Source organism: Stomoxys calcitrans, chromosome 1 (assembly GCF_963082655.1).
Source record: "Stomoxys calcitrans chromosome 1, idStoCalc2.1, whole genome shotgun sequence".
Taxonomy (NCBI): domain Eukaryota; kingdom Metazoa; phylum Arthropoda; class Insecta; order Diptera; family Muscidae; genus Stomoxys; species Stomoxys calcitrans.
Genome location: NC_081552.1, coordinates 67,979,062 through 68,002,460, shown reverse-complemented (window position 1 = coordinate 68,002,460; position 23,399 = coordinate 67,979,062). Strand labels below are relative to the sequence as shown.

At 38.2% G+C, this 23,399-nt stretch overlaps 1 protein-coding gene across 1 annotated transcript in view; it reads left to right on the top strand.

Moving 5' to 3' along the window:
• The window catches only part of LOC106093105 (serine-rich adhesin for platelets), a 742,527-nt gene that overhangs the window by 429,430 nt on the left and 289,698 nt on the right, over positions 1-23,399 (top strand). The window contains exon 2 of the mRNA XM_059370838.1: positions 13,706-14,037. The gene's annotated coding sequence lies outside the window, so the exon portion shown is untranslated. The remainder of the gene's footprint in view (positions 1-13,705; positions 14,038-23,399) is intronic.

Here is a 23,399-nt window from a genome sequence, read left to right as displayed (position 1 = left end):
GGTATTCAAGAGTAGAGTACGAATAGAATAAACAGTATTTAAAAGTAGAATACAAATCTGAGACAAAAAATTATATTTTGGTGTCTGAGAGCCCTCTCCACCACCCAAAACCCCCCAACAGGACAAATTTACCGATTGGGAAAATATGGATATCAAATGAAAGATATTTATTCTTTAGTGTCTGAGGCGCCTACCCAAGGCATCTAGAAGGTCCAAGGTATCTAAGGGGCCTCTTCAATCCAAAAAACTCCCAAAACGGACATTAATGTCCAACGTCACAAAATGGGTATCGAATGAAAGGTCTTTTTGACATGACTACGAATCTCGCATGCACAATTATGACAGAGTTTGGGACCGGCCCACCCACAAAATACCCTTCAATAGGACGTGTAGTTCGATCGGGATAATATTTTAATAAAATGAAAGGTTTCGAATCTAATGTTGGTATAAGGATTCAAGTATCTGGGTCACGTCCTACCGTTCCGCAGGACAAGTAGATCGCGACAATAAAAGACTCAAATAAATTGTCGTTTGTTTCTTTGCGTCGGGGGGACCGACCCTCTCCTCCCAATAAATACAATGCCAAACTATAATGTAGGATGACCGAGAATTTATTGTACTCAAATGAAAGGACGTGTCAGAGGGCAATCCCCCTCCCCCTATCCTACCCAAAAAAAAAGAATAAAAAATAATATGCGAAGGCCGATCAGGATAGAAAAGTACAGATATATTTGGTAGTAAAGTACAATGTTTACTCTCAAATTGGGATGGACACCGTAGGTCCTGTTGATCTTCAAGAATGTGGTATCCCAAGTGATCGCTTTGAAATATGATTTTGAATGTAGATAGCCCATACAAACAAATTAATTAGTGTGAATCTGACCCGTAGCCCTGAATATCTTGATAGTCACCTTCAAAATGCTTGACATTATAGGGTTCAAACAAAATCGCGATCTAGCACAATGTTGATATTACCTCAGGGATCGCCTCTAAACTCCCTTCAAGCCGATCATGATTGCTTATGGTGACAAATAATAGGTATTTGATAGTAGAAAATTAATTTCATATCCAATTTTTTAGGCCAAATGTTTGGGGGTTGTGTCACTCCATAAACTCCCCCTAAACCAAAGGCAATTGGGGCTCAAATAAAAGAAATTTGAGAGTAGAGCACGATGCTGATCTTTTTTTAGGGTTGTAAATCTATTGTAATAACTTCAAGTCCAAAAACTTTGACTAAAATGAAAGGTATTTGAGACCAGATCACGAATCAGACGAATAACCTCACCCCCATACGGGACATATTTACCGACCATAGCAATATAAAGCTCCAGTGAAAGATATTTGGGAGAAGAGCACCATTTTTTATCCACATTGGTGCGAAATATCGGAAAGGCCGTACCAGCACCCCAAAACAGGACTTTTTCCTGACCGTGCCAATATAGGGTTCAGATAATATAAGAGAGTGAAAGAAGGCGCAGTGGAGCGGGCCCTGTCCAGCTAGTTATTAATATAATAAAAAACATTTTTATCTAAAAATTAACAAAGTTCCCAAATTTTAATATAATTTAAACATAAAACATTAAATATAAATAATTAAAAAAAAGTTTAAACAATTGACTCTGGGAAGGATCATTTTCATTCCTCTGTTAGAACGAGCAAACTTCAGAAGATTAAAAAGATATTCGTGTTACCGATTTTGTATAATTTGTGAAGGAAGATGAGGCTTCTGATTTTAAGATTGATTTTGAAAGAAACATCAAATACTCGAAATGCAAACAGTGATATGCTATCGTGCCATTTTCTTTTGAAGATATAACGTTAAATATTATTAAAAGCAACATTTAATCTTGGACTATCCTCATAATCACAGTAGTAAGAACTTCACAGCCTTAAAAAAGGGTGGGTATTAGGTGGAATTTCGCCAGGGCCATACTGATATGGAATGGTGTAGAATGATTGACTATCCATAGGTATCGTAGCATTCCATATAACTTGCCAAAAGCCTTGCTTATGTGGTTGGACCAAGTTAATGTGGAATTAAATGTTAAACCCAGATTGCACGCAGTATCAACGCGAGGTATTGTTGTAAGTTTACAATTATATTGTCTAACGTAGTTATCTTGTGTCTGTAAATAACGAAATGGATGTTATCACTGACTTTATGGTCAGTTTATTATTTATCGCCCAATTGTAAATTCGGTTGTGTTGGACATCACTTATTTTAGCTCCATTCGCGTACGTTTGTGTTTTGCAGTTAATTTGAACTTCTGGCAGATCATTTATGTAGATAGAGAAGAGCAAAGGACTAAGCATGAAGCCTAGGGGAACACCTTTCGTAACGTCTAATAGACAGGAGCTTCGATCTTCAATAACAATAGCGTGTGCCCTCTGAGTGAAATACGACAATAACGGTTTGCAAGCAGAATTAGAAAAATGAAACAGCTTTTTCAGTTTTAATAACAGAATCCGGTGGTCAAAAGCGTCAAATGCTTTACTGTGGTTTAATAGTAGCAGGAATGATAGCATTTTGTCATCCATGTTTTGGCGAATGTTTTCGACTACGTCTATCAGCGCAGTGCTGCAGCTTCTCTTTGCACGGAATCCCGATTGTGTATCAGATAATAAGTTTTTCTCAGTTAAAAATATACTTATTGAACAGAAATGATGCGTTCTAATTATTTTCGCCATTTTGCACTTAGCAGGTAAGAACGGAGTTGAAAATATACGTTATGAACGACATTGATTTTGGTATAAATAGTTTCAAAAAACGTGGGTTGATTTCATTCAAACCAGTAGCGTTGGACTTTATACGATGAATACGAAAAGCAAATGGACCCGCATTGCAAACTGTACACAGGTCCTCGCAAACATCTGAGAGAGGCTGAATAGAGCGTATATTTACAAAACTTTCATTGAGTTTGTTTAAGTTGATGTTGGATGCCTTAAATTGATAGCAATTATCGCATTGGCTTCGAATCTCTTTGCATTTGCTCTTAATATCCACATCATTTTGGAATTGAGGCTTTTGCAGTATTAGTATGCTTAACCACAATATTTCTTACAGATTTGAATTAACTGTGCGTAAGAGGCGTTTTAAAACGTTTCCAACGTTTGTAAGCAGCGTTTCTTGCAGAAATCAATCTTTCGATATGATTAACGAACCATGGTGGTTGCTCCGATCTTATTGTTATTTTCTTCATTAGGACAGCGTTGTTATAGAATTCTTTGATCTGATTCTGAAAGAAATTTATTTGTTCATCCACAGATGGCAGATAATAAGTAGTATTTCACAGAGTTTTTTAATAAGAAAATTCAAGTCCATATTCTGAAAATCTCAAGATGTTTCCTTAACAACCCCACCCTCTTTTCAACCTAACCTAAATCATATCTACAGAATCCAGAGACAGATAGCTGATCATATAGCAATATTTAGGAGTTCTGATTAACGAAAAATATGTCCAGAGGCTCGAAGAGGTGCCTGTAAAGTGAGTGGGAACCGTGGTATTGACTGAAAAGAGACCAATTGATTCCATTGAGCTTGTGAGGATACATTCAACCAAAATATTACGATTAAAGTCACCAGCAATTACGATGTTTAGAGAGATGATCGTAATATTCTCCAATATTGAAATATATTCTATGTTATTATGTGGTCGATAAACACAGTCAATTAAAATTTTCGTACTGTTAATTGTTGATATTTTCACCAGTAGATATTCAATTTTGCTATCTGGTGGTTATATTCCTTTAACACCTTCAACACCACCGCCGTTTGAGTGACGATCAGCTCGTATAATATTGTAGCCCTAAACTTGATAGATATTATAAGAAACAGCAGTGTGAAATCACGTCTCAGAAACACATATAACATCGAGTTTAGTATATATAAAGGTGTAGCAGAGTTCATCCATTTTGTTATTTAGACTTTGAGCATTTATATGAACTATGTACAGACCGTTATTCTGATTACACAGTATTGTAGGCATGCTTCTAGCATTGTCTCTAGAATAACTTCATAAATCATGGAATGATTTTTTCCTTTGTTTTTATGAATCCATTTCAATATTTTGAATTTGTTAAGCATTTTCTCGAAAAATCTGCGTTATTTGAATGATGTTCAGAACTAGGATTGGTGAATCGGTTCAAGATCGTTTGACGTAAACTAATCCACGAAGAGTAAATACAGAGTTCAGGTGCTTTTGTTTCCTAAGCTTTAAAGCATTTTGGAAAAATCTTATAGCTTTGAGCACCTTAAAAGCGACATTTGTATCTAATTTAGCCGAAATTTTAACAAATTCGCAATTCCACATTTAATTTTTTACTTTCTACTATTTTTTAAAATGTTCTATCTTGTGACACCACAAAGCAACATACAACGCATGCTGACAACTTCATTATAGGTTTTTCTTAGCCATTTACTGGAACATAAGTAGAACATTTGCTTTCATCCTATTCTTATATAACGGAAACGGATAGGTTATGAAGTGCAAAGAGATAAAAAGATAGGTGGTATCGTTTTCTTCTTCAGCACTATGCAGTTGCAGTAGTGCCATTAAATTGAAAAGCATTGCAATTTGTCTGTGTGCTTTTCTCCAATATAGACAATTAAACATCAAATGCCATTGTAATTGCATCTTGGCATGGAGGAATTCACCGCAAATCAAGTAAGGCAAGATAATCTTGTTCGTCTATATTAAGTTGCTTCTTGTCTGCAAAGTGAAATGCATTAGCCTTTTTACTTTAGTTTACGAGTGGTGAGCATGCAGTCTAGAAAAAAAGAACCCTCTTCCGTAGGATGGGGATATACTTATCTGAGACCCAATAAAGTATATAAGCACTGAAGATTTAGTAGTAGCCAGCCTTGAAATGAATAAATCTCATTAATGGCTTGCTCCCCTTCAAGCCTTAAGTTGCTGGTTGAAACCGCTTCTGCGTGCAAAAGAGTCCCATTGTGGGAAGTGATGCTTGTGCACGTCACCATATATTGGGAAGTTCGGATATGAACATAAGGGGTGAGCTGCTTATCCAATGTATTATAAGTTAAAATCGGCCGATTTGTAATACAGGAAATAACCAACCTTTATTATCGGGAACAGTCAGGAGGTACTAGATGGTATCTTTGTATCAGAGAATATCAAGGGAAGGATATGTGACTGGGAAGTCTTGAATGACGACAGCTTTTCTGATAATCGATATTTAGGTTTCAGCTTTGAAGAAAATACTGCAAAAGATGTACCACGCCTAAATAAACAGAAGAAAGGCGAATTGTGATAAGTTTCGGCATACAGAAAGCTCATTAACGGGGCGAAAGCTACACAGGCACCACACGGTTGGGAAGTCTATAGTGCTGAGCTAAGAAAATACAAGGGTGAACTGAAAATAGCTCAGAACAAATCCTGGTTGGAGTTCTGCAACACCGTGGTAACACACGTTTCGACTTCTTTAAGTTATAAGGCCTTGATGATGTATCACCGGTTGAATTACAAGCTGTGTCCGATAGAGTACCTCCTTGGTTTAGGACAATACACTCTGGCAACTTGTCATACATACCTGTGGGGTGGAGACGCACAAAGGCCATTTTCATTCCGAAAGCACCAAATCTTACCACACGAATGCGAAAGATTTTCGTCCTATTAGTCAGTCATCCTTTATGCTGAAGACTCTAGAGAGGTTGATGGAAACATATTTCAGGGAGCATATCACAAAACGCTTGTTCCACTAGCTGAACTCAGAAAAAATTCAAAAAGCCTTCATCTTTTGACTTCTACTTTTGAGTTGCCTCTTATTCCTTTTTCGTCCTGATAACATGGCCTAGCAACGATTAGTATTTTGACAACTTTGACTTTACTCACGTTATCATACAGTTCGCGATTCCTAACTTTACTTTAATAAGCCATGACAGAACATTTATCCCATTTGTCGAACGTAGAAAAGCGTTCCAAGCGCCTCTGGGCTCATTCTAAAATCTCTGAACCAAGTTTCAAGGTGTCTTTTCATCGTGCTTTTGGTCGTCCTGGTTTGCGTATACCACCGTGATCGCCTTCAAAAGACTTTTTTGCTGGAGCTTCTTCATCCATTCTGAGAACATGACCTAGCCAACAGCTCATACAGCTGGTGGTTCATACGACGCCTATATTCTCCGTTAACGCAAACTGGTCCATATATTCTTCGCTTTCTCTTAAAACTGGTGTCGTTCGTTTCGGTTACGGCGGTGACGAGGTAGATAAAGTTGCTGACTATCTCAAAGTTGTGGTTCCCAACTTTCTCCATTTTCTTTATCTGCTCGGTTGTACGAAGTGGTTTGGGAGTTGATAACATCCATTTCGTCTTATCTCCATTTACTGCCAGACTCTTTTTCACTGACTCTCTTTCGATTCTTTCAAAGGCTGTAGTTACTACTTCCGGTGACCGACCTATGATGTGGATGTCGTCGGCATAGGCGAGTAGCATTTTGTCTTGTTAGTAGTATGCCATATCTACTCACATCTGCATCTCGAATAATCTTCTTCAGCAGGATAGGTTCTTTCCTATTCTTACTGAGGAACGTGAGCAATCCCCAAAGACCTACATCGTGAAGAAGTCTCGAAGATTTCTGCTGTGACTTCTAACACCCGAGCCAAGTATGATCCATATCGGTATATAGACTGATTTGCCCCCCCCCCCCCCCACATAAACCGATTTCCGGATTTGACGTTTTGAGAATCTAGAAGCATTAATTTCGATTCAATTTGGCAAAATGACTTCTGCTTTGACTTCCAGCATCCGTGTAAGGTATGATCCTTATCGTTCTATATGATGATAAAGGCCCCGTAAAACGCTGATACTCCGATATGACTTCTGGAGATCAGGGAATCGGCAATTAATTCCCGATTTGAGTGATTTAATAAAATTTAATTTTTTGAGGAATCTATGGTGGTGGGTAACCAAGATTCGGCCCGGCCAAACTTAGCACGTTTTTACTTGTTTTCCATATCTCCTCCTCTTGTTGTTGTCCATCTCTTGTGCCATCGGAATCAACGAAACAGTGCGTCATCTACCACCGCTTTTTATACTCACTAACAAACGATGCACAGTGTTGCCCCGGTGGACAAAAACGCAAAAATAAAAATGAAAATTGTTATGAAATCTTTGAGGCCCCCCTTCAACTAATTGGTGTTTTTGTACAAAGATTTTTTAACAATTAAACGCTACATAAATTTTCTCAAAAATTAAAATTTTTGTTTATGTAAACATAATGGATTTATTTGATATGTATCAAAGTAAAAAAAGAACTTAAAGAGGGCATAATTGGCAGCGCATTTGTCAACCAAAGGTGTCACAGACATGAAAATATGGTTAGTACCGTTACTTTTATGTAACAGGCAAAAATAGAAGATAGCTGTTAAAATTTAAATTTTAGCACATTGGATCTAAAGAAGTCCGACTTGGGCCACCCTTATTCTTTTTCAGTGAAAGTCCCGAATCCATAAAGCTAACTTTCGGCTGCACCAACTTGCGCCATTTGTATATTTTGGATTATTTTGAAAAAACGACTTTTTCGGCCCCTTTTTAGAAAGAGGGTTAAGAATTCCCTTAAAATGGGATTCTAGCATATCAAAACATTCTACTTAAATGTTCGCAGGAAAATTCTACTGTAGTCCCCTGAATACACCACTACTAAAAATTTTATATAAAAGACGGAAATCAGTAAAACGGAAAACACAATTCAGGAATAAAGTCGTACTTTAAAGTAAAAGCCTTCTATAGGCTTAAGAACTCAAATCAAGAGATTGGTTTATATTGGAGCTATATCAGATTATATGCCTATTTGAACCATACTTGGCAGAGTTTTGGAGTAAAAGTCATTGTGCAAAATAATGGCACCCTCTAGAGGCTCAAGATGTTAAATGGGAGCTATATCAGGTTATAGACCGACTTGGGCCATACACATGGTTGTTGTTGAGACTCGCAGCAGAGGTTATCATTCAAAATTGCAGCCAAATCGGTTAATAATTGCGACCTCCAGAAAAATTGGATAACTTAAGCACTAAAATTCAGCACGGACATTGAGTGGTCTTATAAATATATAAGTCACTGTTCAATTTTATAGAACAAAATATTGGTCTTTTTGGCAGCTATATCCAAATATAAACCGAAGTTTGGCGGATGTCGAAGAGCCTAACATAAGTCACAGCGTCAAATTTCAACGAAATCGGATAATAACTGCGCTTTTTTATAGGGCCAAGACTTTAAATCGTGAGATCGTTCAATAGGGCACCCATAACCAAATCTGGTCCAAATGAAACAAGGATATTGTAATCATCCTATTTTATTATAACTCCACTACTATATCCGTAGTTATATCTTCATAGTGGCTGGTCTCGATCATATTTTATTCAGGTCCCGAGTACTCATATACAAGTAACATATTTAGACAATAAATCTAATTTTTATGAGATTAAGACCCTAAATTGGGAGATCGGTCTAAATGACAGCTATATCTATATAGGCGGGTATGATTCATATTTGGGTCGCATGGCGGGAGGCATAAACCAACTTACTATTTCAAATTTCGACTAAATCGGGTAATAAATGAAGCTTTTTGAATCGGACTGCACTAATTGATATGAGAAAGTTTGCCCCGGTTCCTTAATGGAATGTCCAAGGCAAATTTGCATTTTATAATGCATGTATATTCTTGTTGGCCGTAAAAACCTAAGACGATTAAGCTTTGTCTGCCCGTCTGTCTGTTGAATAACAACAATAACAAAAAAAAAAGATAATAAGCTGCAATTTCGTACAAACTTTTTTTTTGTCCATATGCAGGTTAAAGTCGAAGTTTGGCAATAGCGGACGATATTTTAATACAGCCTCTAAAAAGACCGCTTTAAGACCTTGGACAGTGCTTCCAATAACTTACCAGTAAAAAACGTAACAAAAATTTAAAAAAAGTTAAAAAACAGTAAAATATTTTGTAGAAAAGCACTGATCTCGAGTTTTGCAAAATTTTACAAATAAAATTATATCTTTTATATAATTACTAGCTGGACAGGGCCCGTTCCGCTGCACCTTCTTTCACTCTCTAATTTTATCTGAGCCCTATACAGTCACGTCAGGAAATAAGTCGGATTAGTGGTGCTAGTACGGCCTTTCAGATATTTCACGCCAATGTGGATATTATATATGGATGTGGATACTATATTGCTATGATCGGTAAATATGTCCGGTATGGGGGTGTTTTTGAGAGAGAGCTGAATCCTTATATATCAGATTCGTGCTCTGGTCTCAAATACCTTTCATTTGAGTACCATATTGTTATTGTTGGTTTATATTTCATTTGGCTGATGGCTTTGGAGACGGCGCGGCCCCCTAGATATCCCACCCATCTCTGAGATCTGGCGTTTTTGGAAAAGGGTTAAGGGAGGGTCCACCCATTAAAGTTTGAATGTTAGATCTTCATTCTCTTGGATTTTGTGGTGGATTGGAGTAGCCAAACTCCACTCCCGAAAATCACATTGGAGCAACATATTGCTATAGTCGGTATATATATGTGGTTTAGGGGGAGTTCATGAGTGAGGCGTTTCTGAAACATTTGGCCATGAAACAGATACAGATTTGAGCCCCTTTTTGCCATAATCCACAAATATATCCAGTTTAAGGGGTATGCAGGGTGGTGCGGCCACCCACGTACTTACAAACAAACAACAAATTTTGCCTATGAACATTCCACTATGGAAGAGGGGCAAACTTCTCACATATCAATGAGTGCAGTCGGATTCAAGTTTTAAGCTCAATGAGGGGCCTCTTTTTATAGCTGAGTCCGAACAGCGTGCCATCTTAAAGATCCGCTGGTGCAGGAGGTCGTGCCATCTTAAAAATCCGAAAAGTGTACTCTACTACCAAAGACCTTTTATTTCTGTCCTATTCTTTCCTGATCGGCCTTCATATATTATTTCATATTATTCATATATTATTCTTAATTCCTTTTTTTGGTTGAATGGGGGAGGGGGATTGCCCTCTGACACGTCCTTTTATTGAGTACAATATATTCTCGGTCATCCTACATGACAGTTTGGCGTTGCATTTATTAGGAGGAGAGGGTCGGCCCCCCCCGACACTAAGAACCGAACGACGATTTATTTGAGTCTTTTATTGTCGCGATCTACTGTCCTGCGGAACGGTAGGCGTGACCCAGATACTTGAATCCATATACCAACATTAGATTCGAAACCTATCATTTTATTAAAATATTATCCCGATCGAACTACACGTCCTATTGAAGGGTATTTAGTGGGTGGGCCGGTCCCAGACTCTGTCCTAATTGTGCATGCGAGATTCGTAGTCAAGTCCCAAAGACCTTTCATTCGATACCCATTTTTTAACGTTGGACATTTATGCCTGTTTTTGGGGGTCCCGTAGACACCTTGGACCAAATTCTTATAGCAGATGTGTACTCAGCTTCCAAATATCTTTCGTTTAATACCCATATTGTCCCAATCGGTAAACATGTCCTGTTGAGGGGTTTTGGGGGGTGGGGAGGCGCCTCAGTCACCAAGGAATACATTTTGATATCAGGATTGGACTCTACCTTTAAATAGCTTTCATTTGATACTCATATTTTCCCAATCGGGCCCTCAGACACCAAAAAATAATTTTTTGTCTCAGATTTGTATTCTACTTTTAAATGCCTTTTATTTGATACCCATACTACTCAAAGCGGTTAAAGTTTCCTATTGGGTGGTGTTTTTGGGGTTAAGGCCTCCGACACTTAGGGTAACATTTTAATGGCACGTTCGTACTCTACTCTCAAATACCTTTCATTTGATACCCATCTTGCCCAAAGCGGTGAAAGTGTCCTCTTGGGGCTTTTTTGGGTTGGGGGACCCCCCGAAACTAAAGACCGAAATTTGTATACCAAATTCGTACTCTACTCTTAAATACCTATCATTTGATACCCATATTGTCACAATCGGTGCACATGCACATGTCCGCTCGGGTGGGTTTTGGGATGGGGCGTCCCCAAGATTATTTGACCCCATGAATTTTTTACCAATTTCGTGTTTTTGGGGTACCAAAATTTCACTTAAATCGGTGCACGCATCTCTGAGATCTGGCGTTTTTGAAAATTGGGGTATGGGAGAGGGTCCATCTGGCTCTCTTTTCATCATTATATCTGGAAACCATTGCCGTGCCATCATTTTTGTCGTCTATCTCCTAAAGTGAATTCTGGTGAAAATTCAACGTAGTATCATATGTCCTCATCCTTACCGGCGAAGACGAGTGCAGCTGACTCCAATGATGTTCAAAAAATAATGTAACTATTAGAGCGGCCGAAGGGGCTCTGCGTCGAAAGCAATCCCTTAGTATCAATGGGACATGCAGGGATTCGCAGATTCGCCCTACTTACTTTAATATATTATTTCATATAAAGTCCTATTAAAGTCCTATATTATCTTTGTAATATTTGTTGCTGCGTTCTAAGCCTGGGCAGTATATTAGAGTCGGAGCAATAAACATCATTATGTCTCCCCGTACTATTGGTGAATGTATAGAAAAGTACTCTGTCACTCAGGAAGCTTCGTATGACTTCCAGCTATTGACATCCTGAAATTCTAGACTAATATAAACAGACACTACCCTCTTCCACAGATACCGCTTAATTGACTGAGAATTTCGAAAAAATCATCATTATTTTATTTACTAGCTGGACAGGGCCCGCTCCGCTGCGCTGCGTCTGATTTAGAGTGTTTTGGGGGGTGAGGTGGTCCCCCAGACACTTGACCCTGAAAAAATATCAGCATAGTGCTCTTCTCTCAAATACCATTTATTTAAACCCCATATTGTCATTGGTTTAAGGGGGTTTACACAATGAGGCGTCCCCCAAACACATCACCCCAAAATTGGTTATCAAATTACTTTTCTAATCTCAAATAGCTTTCATTTAAGCCACATATTGGCATGGTCGAAAAATGTTTACCCATTGGGGGGTGTTTTGGGGAAGGGGTGATGCCCTAAATAAATGGTCCTACATTTGGATATCAAATTCGTATTCTACTTCCAAATACCTTTATTTGAGCCCCATATTGCGATGGTCAGTAAAAAATTGCTGTTTTTGTAGGTTATTTTGGGAAACGGGTAGACCCCCAGAAAATTGGTCCCGAAAGTGGGTATCAAGTCTTGCTCTACCACCAATTCTTTTTATTTAAGCCCGACATTGACATGGTCGGTAAATATGCCCGATTTAGGGGTGTTTAACCATGAAAATATATTCGCAACGTGCTCTATTCTCATATATTTGAACCCCATATTGCCATTGGCCTCAAAATTTGATGTAAAATTCGTTTTCTAATCTCAAATACCATTCAATTAAACTCCTTATTAAAAAAATCAAGCAAATATGTCTGGTTTGGGCTAAAAACTATGAATATCGAGCTCCACTGTCTTGAAGACCCAAATTGTAGTGGTGTTGGTCACCACTACCATACGTCCTTGGGGGTTGTTATGGTGGGACGTCCCCTAGACAGTTGGTCCCGAATGTTGATATCAGATTTATGGTCTACTTCCAAATACCCTTCATTTGGGCTCCATTTTTTTATAGTCGGCAAATATGACCGGTATGGGAGGTGTGACTTACTCTAAACTACTAAACTCTACTCTAAAATACCTCTTTTTTGAGCCTCATATTGCAATAGTCTGCAAATACTTCTTATTTGGGTGGTGTTATGGGGGTGGGGTGGCCCATAAACACTTTTTCCCTAATATTGATATCAGATTCGTGCTTTACTCCCAAATGCTTTTAATTTGGGCCCCATATTGCTATGGTTTTACATTTGTCCCGTTTGGGGTGTGTTTTTGTGGAGGGGTGGCCCCCCAACTACTTGGTCCAACATTTGGATATCAGATTCGTATTCTACACTGAAATCCCTTTTTATGTGAGCCCCATATTGCCATTATCAGTAAATTAGTCCTGTTTGGGGGGTGTTTTGGGGAAGGGGTGGACCCCCAGAAACTTTGTCCCACATTTGAATATCAGATTCGTATTTTACTCGCAAATACCTTTTATTTGAGTCCCATGGTCGGTATATATGTTCGATTTCGGAGAGTTTTGGTGTTGGGGGACAACCCCACTTGGTCCGACAATTGGATATCAGATACGTTTTCTAATTTTAAATACCTTTCATAAGATTCCCATATTGTCGTGATTGGTGTATATATATATATGGTAGGTTTTGGGGTGGGGCGCCCAACCTAGGTACCCCATCCGAAAGTTAGGTACTAAATTTTTGTTTGTAGGTTACTATAAGAGAGCACATAAATTTTCGCTTAAATCGCACCACCCATCTCTGAGATCTGTCATTTTTGAAAATAATAGTAAGGGGGAGGGCCCGCTCCCGCTTCAGATATCAAATAATGTAGTAGCCTATTTTAACCACGGCATCATTATGCACTATCAGTGAAAATTGCAAGAAAATCGGTTCTGCCGTTTCTGAGTCTATAAAGAACACACAAACAAACAAACACAAAGAGATTTTTATATATAACATGACTGACAGACATACCGATGAGCAGGGCCGACTTAACATAAGTCGATATTTGAAAGCACTTTTCTTGCAAACGAAAACAGACACAAAATCCATATTTTCCAGCAGATTTTTATCTTATCAGCATATGTATTTCATCATTTCATAGTCTAAAAAAGCATTCTTTCCTCTTTCTATATTTTCAGGTATTTATTATACGTCTCAACGTTTTAAAGCGGCTCAATTTTCCATTTTTCAAAAACAAACAAGATTTTTGACTGAAAAATCATTCCACAGCACTGTACTTATATTTCTCAACAACATCAACGTTACTCTAAAAACCCATCACGAATGTTAAGTAATCAAAAACTTGTGATATGTGAAGCAACCAACAAAACGTAAAAACTCAAAGAAAGCAAAACATCAAAAACCAACAAAAAAAGAAAATTCCACAAAAAAAACCAAGAAAATTTCGTCAGAAAAAAAATCAAACAAACATTTTCTCCAAATCAAATAAAAGTCAATATACTTTGCATAGGTAAGTAGACAGACAGAGAAGACAAATTGTATAAAAAAAACTGGTTGAAAGCAGACTCCTTTACCTAAAAATATGCCACACTTTTTGTATAAACTTTTCAAGAGCCACTACATATGCAGTTAGTTTTGCTTTTTTTCTATTTGGGGAAAACAGAAATACCTGTAACAGAAGCAAACGAGAGAGGGGAGCTAATTCTTGAAAGAGAATATATGTGAAATTTGTTTGTTTTATCCCTCAACAGATTTGTTGATTTTTGTTTATGGGTTGCTCTGTGTGTTAGGGGATTGGGGCAAGAAAAGTGGCTACCACAAAAACCTTGAACAAATTGTTTGTTTTTGCCATAGCATGCTTTGGTGCGCTATGACGCAAAACCTAAATACAGACACAGAACTTTTGGAGGTGTGTGTCTGCCTTTTAAATATTTGTTTTTGTTTGACTTCAACTTTTCTTTTTAGGATTTCACTATTTTTTACTGCTACTGCTACTGCTGCTACTACTACTACTACTTCTATTTATTTAGTGGTTTGTAATTTTAAATTGACAGCAGGTGTTTTCTTGGTTAAATGAAAATCCACAAAGTTGTCTATCCACCTTCAAAGCCACCTCCCATCAATATTGTCTGCCCTGAAGTTGGCAGAAAATGAAATTCTTTTAGCAAAATTGGAAAACAAACCACACCAGTCAGTCAGTTAGTCATTCAGTGTCGATGCGGAAAGCGAAATAAGAAAATTACTTATTTTTCACTTGAGTTTTCTTCTGTTTTCTATGCACTCGAGACTTAATGTTTTCACCGCCATAAATCACAGGCATGTTAGGAATCTCAAAGACACCCACTTGCTTACATATATTGTTGCACGTAACTTTACCCATCCTACAGAGGGTAATTAGGAAATGTTTTTAATTGACTTAATTTAGAAAGGCATAAAATGAAAAAAAAGACTTAAACGAACTGTAAAATTAGGTTGTAAGGTATGCTAAGAAAATGAGCATTTATTGATCAAACTTCTATAAAACTGAGTTTTCTTTTAAACGATTTAGCCTAGAAAAATTGTGAGCTGCTTTTAGCAGGAAAAGTATGCAATTCATTTTTGTTTCTATGCACAAGAAAAAAATAATTACAATGAGTCAAATTTCAGCTTTGCGGTAGCTGTTTCTAATTACAACGACAGAAAATCTAAAGAAGGATTAGAAACATGTTTGGCTGAACATTTAATAAAATTTGGAAGATTCTTGGTTTGTATGACCCTTAACATAAGCTTCAGTAATATAAAGGACATTTTTTATATTTTCTAATTAGGTTAAGTTATTCGGTGTAGTAACTTGTGCCTTTGCAGTATACCTTTCGGTGTTGTTCCCATTGACCCAACAAGATTGCTTAAAAAGCCTCATAGTTTTCAAACATTTAGAAAAGGTTAGGTTAGATTGAAGAGCGGGTAGGGATATTAATTCGCCCATGGACATACACCTAGGCCAGTAATCGGTTTGTTATGCACTATAAACATTAAAAAGTAATCTCGAAAAAGAAAATCTACGTCAGGAATTCCGTGCTTCTTACAAAATCCCAAATTATTTTCGATACCATGCCCCCAAGTTGGTTCATCTCTGGTATTCTGTCCCCACCTAAGTACCTATGCCTGTCTGTTAGCCGCGAAAGCCGGGCAATGGCATAGGAAATGCTCCAATGTCTCATCATATTCCCAGCATTTCCTACACATGATATCACTTACCGCGCCTATTTTGCACAAACAAGCTCATAGTCTTATATGTCCCGACAGCTATACTGACCTCCTTGTTACTTCTTTTCAGTAATAGCCTCGTCTTCTCAAGATCTGGATCTCCACAGTTTTAGACGAGTTCGTCGCCCACGCCCTTAACTAACACTGCCAAATCTTCTGTTCTTGCATTCTCCCTTAATCCGCTGTGGCCCGGCACTAAAACGATGTAACGGTTCCTCAGAGAACCCGTTAAACTACTACTTGCACTCCACGACTGTTCGTGACCTAACCGTCCTGGCAGTTTACTCTTCGAAAAGATGTTCACACTCGACAACCTCGCATTAACAACACACCACCTGACCTTGAAGGGCGCCCAGTAGTCGAGTTGGTAGCGTGCTTGGATTGCCAGTAAAGGGGTCTGTGGTATCACAATGGACTTAAAATTGTCTAAGTGAGTCTGTAAAGGACTGCCATTCTTACCTAACCTTACCACCTTGACCTTGAGATATATCGAAATCGTCGTATTGAGCAAACGTGATGCCTCAAATTGGCCCACCTAAATCTTCCTCATGAACTGGCAGAACTCAGTCTTCTCTGGGTTAACATTGAGACACCTTGGTCTATCCCAGTCGTAGGCCATCTCCAAGACCCTTTCGGTCCATCTGCATAGCTGATTCGGATCATTACTTCTTAGAAGTATTATAACATCGCGAGCATAGCAAACGTGTAAGAATTCTCCTCAGTCAGCATATGTAATAGGTTATTTATGGTGGTCACACATAGGAATGTCGATAAGATGCCCCTGTGCCAATTCCTCCCTTATATTTGTGTTATGGAACCCACAATTTATGTTTCTAAGCATATGATTTATCCAGTCTCTAAGGACCCGGTACTGGTCTAAGAATTGGATCATTGTGTCGGTTCGCACATTGTTAGAAGCCTCATCAATGTCAATGCATATCGCCAATGTGTTCGTTTTGGCATCGAAGGATTCTTCTATTTTGTGCACAACCTCGTTCAAGGCATTCTTCACCGACCTTTCCTTAACAAAGGCATGCTGTTTGTATTTGAGCAGTTTCCTGGATGTCATTCTTTTTATCATTGAGTAGAATAGACGTAAGGCTTATTGGTCTATGTATGAATACCGCCCTTGCCTCCTGCCAAGCTTTTAGAGTATTTGCAAGTCCAAGGCACGCTGTGAAAATAGTGGCCAGAAGGAGCGCCTGATAGTCTGCCTTTTTCTGTAGTATTCCATCAAACATTTATTGTTTCCCTTTTTGCGCGGAGGTCACGGTTTCGCTTAGGTGGTCATGTCCGTATATGACGTCTAGATTTGGCAAAAGCAGTCATTTACCATTGAAAGAAGGACTCTTATCATTGAGCTAAAAATTGAATCGCGCAGAAGTCAATGATTGCGAGAAGTCTAAATCTTGTTTCGAAATGGGATGTTTATGGAAAAAATTGCCATTTCTGGCATGGCTGTTTGTTCAAAGAGTAGAACATCTTCAATCAGGTACACATCAGATGTTCTATAAATTCCCCACCTTGATACGTCCATCTTTCTTTCAGCAAGTTTACCAATACTTCTGTCCAAAACAATAATAAGAAACCTGTGATTTTTTTTTCAATTCTAAACTAAGCTCCACTTTCTTGGAGAGTTCTTGGCAGCTCCAAATGCTTGAGCATATTTCCTCCATCATTTTCATCGCTTTAACTTTTAACTTTCCAACAAAACAATATTCCAGAGATGTTTAAGTTTTTAGAAAGATTGTGTATTCCTTTTCTTCATATCATTTTCATTAGCTTTAGTCCTCAGGAATGCTATAAAAAATCTCCTTAAAAAACTTACCCAAAAGTATGCCTCAATTTTATGGTTATTTATTTCGTATGACCACCATTCGTGACTTAACTCAGTTTTATAGACCCCAGGCAAGTGTATTAAATATTATGCTCCGCTTGAATTCTTTTAAAAAATAAAAGATTATTACAATATTTACAATACGAAAATATCAAAAAACAAATACTTCTTTCACGTATCCCATAATACATTGCAATGTCTGAAGTTATGCAGTTTTTGTCAAACAAAATTAAAAAAGGAGAATATTTTGTTAGTAAACATATGTCCAAAACACTCTTACCTATATTCTCACTTTATATAAAATTGGAAATACAAACACTTGCATACTTTGAGGTGTGTCATAAAAAACTTTATAATGCTCATAAAGTACTCGACCCTACCAAAGCACGGAGAAGCCCAAGGATTCAATGTTACAAGGTACGAGGGTTGGGCAAATCCAGAATAAGAAGGCATTGAACTTGACTTCGACAAAATTTGGTACATAGACTTGTTTTGGAGGCCGTCGTGTCGTATAGTTTTTTATGTACGGGCATTATACTCACCGTCTAGCTTAGTGAACACATCAGAAATACTTTTTCTGACGGTGGTTATTCACTTTTTAATGCTTACGACATTTGTGAGGAGTCATGTTAGACTTCTCCACAAAAGGCGCCAGCTATCCCTCCACGCTGTTACTAATTGGAATGCTAGTATGCAAATCGATATAAGGAAATAACTTATTTTGCCGTTTGAAATGCCCACGCGTTCTATCAATCCGCTTACCTTACAGTCATGTTGTACTTTCGTCCCGTTACTTTTCATGTTTTGAGATAAAGAATCGCATGTGTACTTCATATGAAAGAAGAAGGAATGCCATTAATAATAAAAAAGAACATCAGCCAAATGGCCACTACAGCCCGAAATTTTCCATAACCAAATCGCAAAGTGGCTGCCCTCATAAATGTCGTCTTGTGTGGCTCAAGATGGCCGACCCGTACACACACACATTAAGTACTAGGTGACCACTATGAGACTTAAGGCTTTGGAAGGGTGGATAGAAGACAACCAGTGTTGCCAAAATCTTTAAAATAATTTTGGAACATATGACCGAATAGAGATATACACGCGAAACTTAACATAGTCCATGTTGAGGTATTCATGAAGTAGGGTCTGATCCATGTGGCTTGAAGTTGGTTCTGCGAGCATATGAAATTTTAAATTGCTTTCCAAATAATCGTTTATGGGCCGATCGGCTTGATTCTTTTTTTTAAAGATTGAGCTCGTAAAACCCCAAGAAACCATGCTGAAAACGGGTAACGAGTTATTGGGCTACAACAAAAATTTTTATTTTTTTTTAATTTTAGTCGGTATTTTTGATATGTGGGACCATTTGTGACAATTTATTTATAGCGTTGGAACAAAATTCCATGAGTATCAAAAAAATTGTGGCAATTGTCCCTTCTGGCCAAAGGTTATTCGCTTCATAACCTTAAATCTGTGAAAAATTCAAAACGTTGCATTTTGCTGCAAAAAATTCATTCAATCATTATTTCCTTCATAACTTTTTTTTTCTTTCAGTAGGTGTAAATGGAGGCAACCGTCCGCCTTTGACGCTGAACGCTCCGGCGTGAACATCATACAATTTTTCAGCGAGGGTTATCCCCTTACTAATGCTAGCAACGTTTGTGAGGTATCCTCTCATGTTAAAACGTCTATACCAAGTGGTGTCGCTATGCGGCACGCCGTTCGGAGTCGGCATAAAAGGAAGCCTCGATTCTCATAACCAAATCCGACAGTTGGACAGATATGTATGATTCGAGCGACTAACAAGTGTCTTTATCGTGCCTTGTTTCGTAATGTGAGAACTTTTCTTTTTTTACAATAAAAAAAAGATAATAAGTACTGAAAAAGGTTCTAAAGTACTGACTTTTCCATCAGTGGTATGAACATCTTTACAGATGGTAAGTTGCGCAACGAACAATGTGGCACAGGAAGAAGGCGTCGCGGATATGTGTTCGTCGGAGATTGTATTGGTTTTTTGGTTCATAAAAAGTTTCGGCTCTTGAAATCACTCGGCCTGGATAACGTATTACTGTTCAAACTACCAGTGGGGGAAAGATAGACTGGTTTTTTGGCTTTTACGGCATCAACATGCCATATATACCTGTGCGATGGAGTGATACAATAGTCATTTTATGCTAAAAACCCTATAGAGGTTGATAGATGCATATCTCAGAGCGAATACTCCTATATATCGCCTGTCGCGGTTACACGCCTATACCTAGGGTAGGTCCACAGTAACAGTTCTCTATTTCGTAGTTGACTACATAGATGGCTTCCTGTCTGTCAAGATAAAGCCGAGTCAAGATAGAGCTCTCACTCATCCGCTCAAGCCAGTATCTTTTTGACGTCGAATTGATGGCTCATCCGCCCTACTTTACACCCAATGACCTCATTTTATTCCCGCATATTAAGATAAAATTTCATGGTCAATGATTCTGATGTCGTCAGAAAGCTGTTGAAGCGTTCAATAATCATTTCTTGGAGCTGCCTCAATCGGAGGGGAAAAAATGCGGCAATTGGTTTTAGCGCATGCTGAAAAACAATAAAACCATTTTTATACCCACCACTATAGGATAGGGGGTATATTCATTTGGTCATTCCGCTTGCAACACATCAGAATACTCATTTCGGATCGTTGTTAAATTTTAAGACGATTTAACGATGTCCGTCAGTTGTAATCACGCTACAGTCTTTAAAATTTGAGATATTGAGCGGAAATATGGTTCATACCTGGCCATATTTACAATGCATATTGCAAATTTGCAATTTTTGCCCATGAACATTCCACTAAGGAACAGGGGGAAACTTTTCACATATCAATGAGTGCAGTCCGATTCAAGTTTAAGCTCTATGATAAGGGGCCTCCTTTTTTATAGCCGAGTCCGAATGGCGTGCCGCAGTGCGACACCTCTTTGAAGAGAAGTTTTACATGGCATAGTACCTCACAAACGTTGGCATAGTACCTCACGGTGGAGGGGAAAACCACCGTTAAACATTTTTTTGTGATGGTCTCGCCAGGATTCGAACCCAGGCGTTCAGCATCATTGGCGGACATGCTAACCTCTGCGCTACGGTGGCCTCATATTTACATATAGCTGCCGATTTAGGGTCTTAAGCCCAAAACAAGCGTATTTATTGCCCGATTTCGCTGAAATTTGGCACAGTGAGTTGCACTAGTGCCTCAATATCAGACCCGAATATGGTGTATATCGGGTGATATTTACATATTGCATATAGACGGATATGACGATTTAGGGTTTTATACCCATAACAGGCGTATTTATTACCCGATTTCGCTGCATACGCGACAGTGAGTTTTATTTGGCCTATCGATATCTGAACCAAATATTGTCAAGGTCGGAACATATTTGCATATAGTTGCCGTATAAACCGATCTGCCGACTTTGGGTCTTGGGCCCATAACAGCCATAACCCGATTTTGTTGGAATTTGGAACTGTAATTTGTATAAAGCTTATCGGAACCTAAACAAAATATGATTAAGTTGGCTTACATTAGGCTATTAACATGGATATAGTAGAGTTCTAATAAAATAGGATCACTAAAAATACATGGTGCTGGATATCCAAATTTCGGCTCGTCGGAACTTCGAAATTCGTTTTTACTTATTACGTTTTTTTATTTATTATAATTATTATTCTAATTACAATAAGCATTAAAAAAACTAAACACAAGCGACTTAAGCTATAAACTTTATTTGTTATTCGTGCACATTAGGTTTAAAATGCATCGTCAAAAATTCTCATCGTCAGTGATTGCCATTGAAGGGTTCAATAACCACGTTTTGGAAGTTTGCCAATCGGAGTGAAAAAAAAATCACGCTGGAGAATACTGTGTAAAGCAGTAAAACCATTTATGATGATACAAATTTGCACTTCGTAATTTCGATTGTATCGCAAGGAAATACTAGTCTAAGACCTCATAAACTATATACGAGGGTTGCTTTTTATATTTCGGGATTAGACAACCCTTGTGTTGCAATCTGCCAACTGACAGCTCTATTGTAAAGCTTGACAGAATGCGTTGACATGCGAGCGCTGTTTGTGTTGTTTACAATAACTTAAAAGTTTAATATCGCCCAAAAAATGGAATTATTAAATCCTGAACATTTTCGTGCGATTATTTTTTACAACTTTCGTGGTCGTAGTTCACTCCAAGACAAATTTCGTGAAGATCATCCAAAATCAGTTGCTGTTCCAAAAACCATTAATGCTGTTCGCCATCTGATATCGCAAGGTCGTCATGTGACCTATCCTGAGATTGAGGCAACCTTAGGCATTAGATTGAGACAACCTTAGACCAGCATACATTTTACAATTTACAATACAATTTTGCGTGAACATTTGACCGTCAAAAAAAATTTTTCGCGTTGGATCCCACGCAATTTGTCAATCGCTCAAAAAAAGGTTCGTGTCGATTGGGCGAAAGAAATGCTAAAAAATACAATCGTGGTGCTTCGAAACACGTCTATGACATCGTAAAAGGTGAAGAATTGTGGATTTAAGCGTATGGGCCCGAAAGTAAACAGCAGTCGACTGTATCGGTGTTTCAAGATGAGCCAAATCCAACAAAAGTTGCTTGCGCACGAAGCACTTCTGAATATTTTATTTTCGAAAAAACTGGATATGTCTCAATCGTACCAATATAACAACGCAGAACAATCAATTATGAGTGGTACACAACCATTTGTATGCCAGTTGTCTTCCAAGAAATCAGTAAAACCAACCGCCGAAGACGGATCACTCTTCACCACGACAATGCGAGCTTTCACACATCCCCTCATACAACTGCATTTTTGAGCACTCAAAACATCTATCTGATGAGTCATCCGCCGTATTGTCCCGACTTGGCACCGAATGACTTCTTTTAATTCCCGTACGTATAAAATAAGATGAGAGGTCAAAGTTTTTCGACACCTGAATAAACGGTTGATGCGTTCAGAATGCATGTTTTGGAGATACCTCAATCAGAGTGGCAAAAATGCTTCGACAATTGATTCAAACGCTTGTATAGATCTTGTTGGTAAATATTTTGCAAAATAAGGTCGGTTGGGATTAATATGTTTTAATATGGCTCCCATATAAAGCGATCTCCGATTATACTTCTTAACCATATGGAAGGCCCAGTTCTTATCCGATGTCTGAAATGTTATACTATGAAATGAGCCAAGTATGGCCCGAATCGGTTCATAACCTTATACTGCTCCCATATCTAGAGGGCGCCATTCTTATCCCATTTGTGCTGAAACTTTACACAATGACTTCTGGTCCAAATCGGTCCATAACCTGATATAGCTCCAATAGCACCCTTTGTTTGATTATAAAGAGATACCGAGCATAGAACTTGACAAATGCGATCCACGGTGAAGGGTATACAAGATTCGTCCCGACCGAACTTGAATTCAAAAACCGATCTCTCAACGAAATGGCTGAATAGTTTAAAGTTCAATTCTTTTGGTTGGCGTGCCACTGCAATGTCCCTGGTAATCGTAGCGAAATTAAGTTGACAAATTTAGAAACTAACTTACAAATTCCAGGGGAATTAGAATTTATGGGCATTTCCTCTGCCAACATATAAGCTAATTATTCGAGATAAAAAAACAATGGTAAATAACTAATTGCGCGCAATTAAAAGTTTATGCAGAAGCTGTCGTCGAAGAAAAAATAATCTATTGCGCTTCTTTCCTGTACTGGCAAGAAAAAGAAATTTTGCTTAAGTTTCTCATACA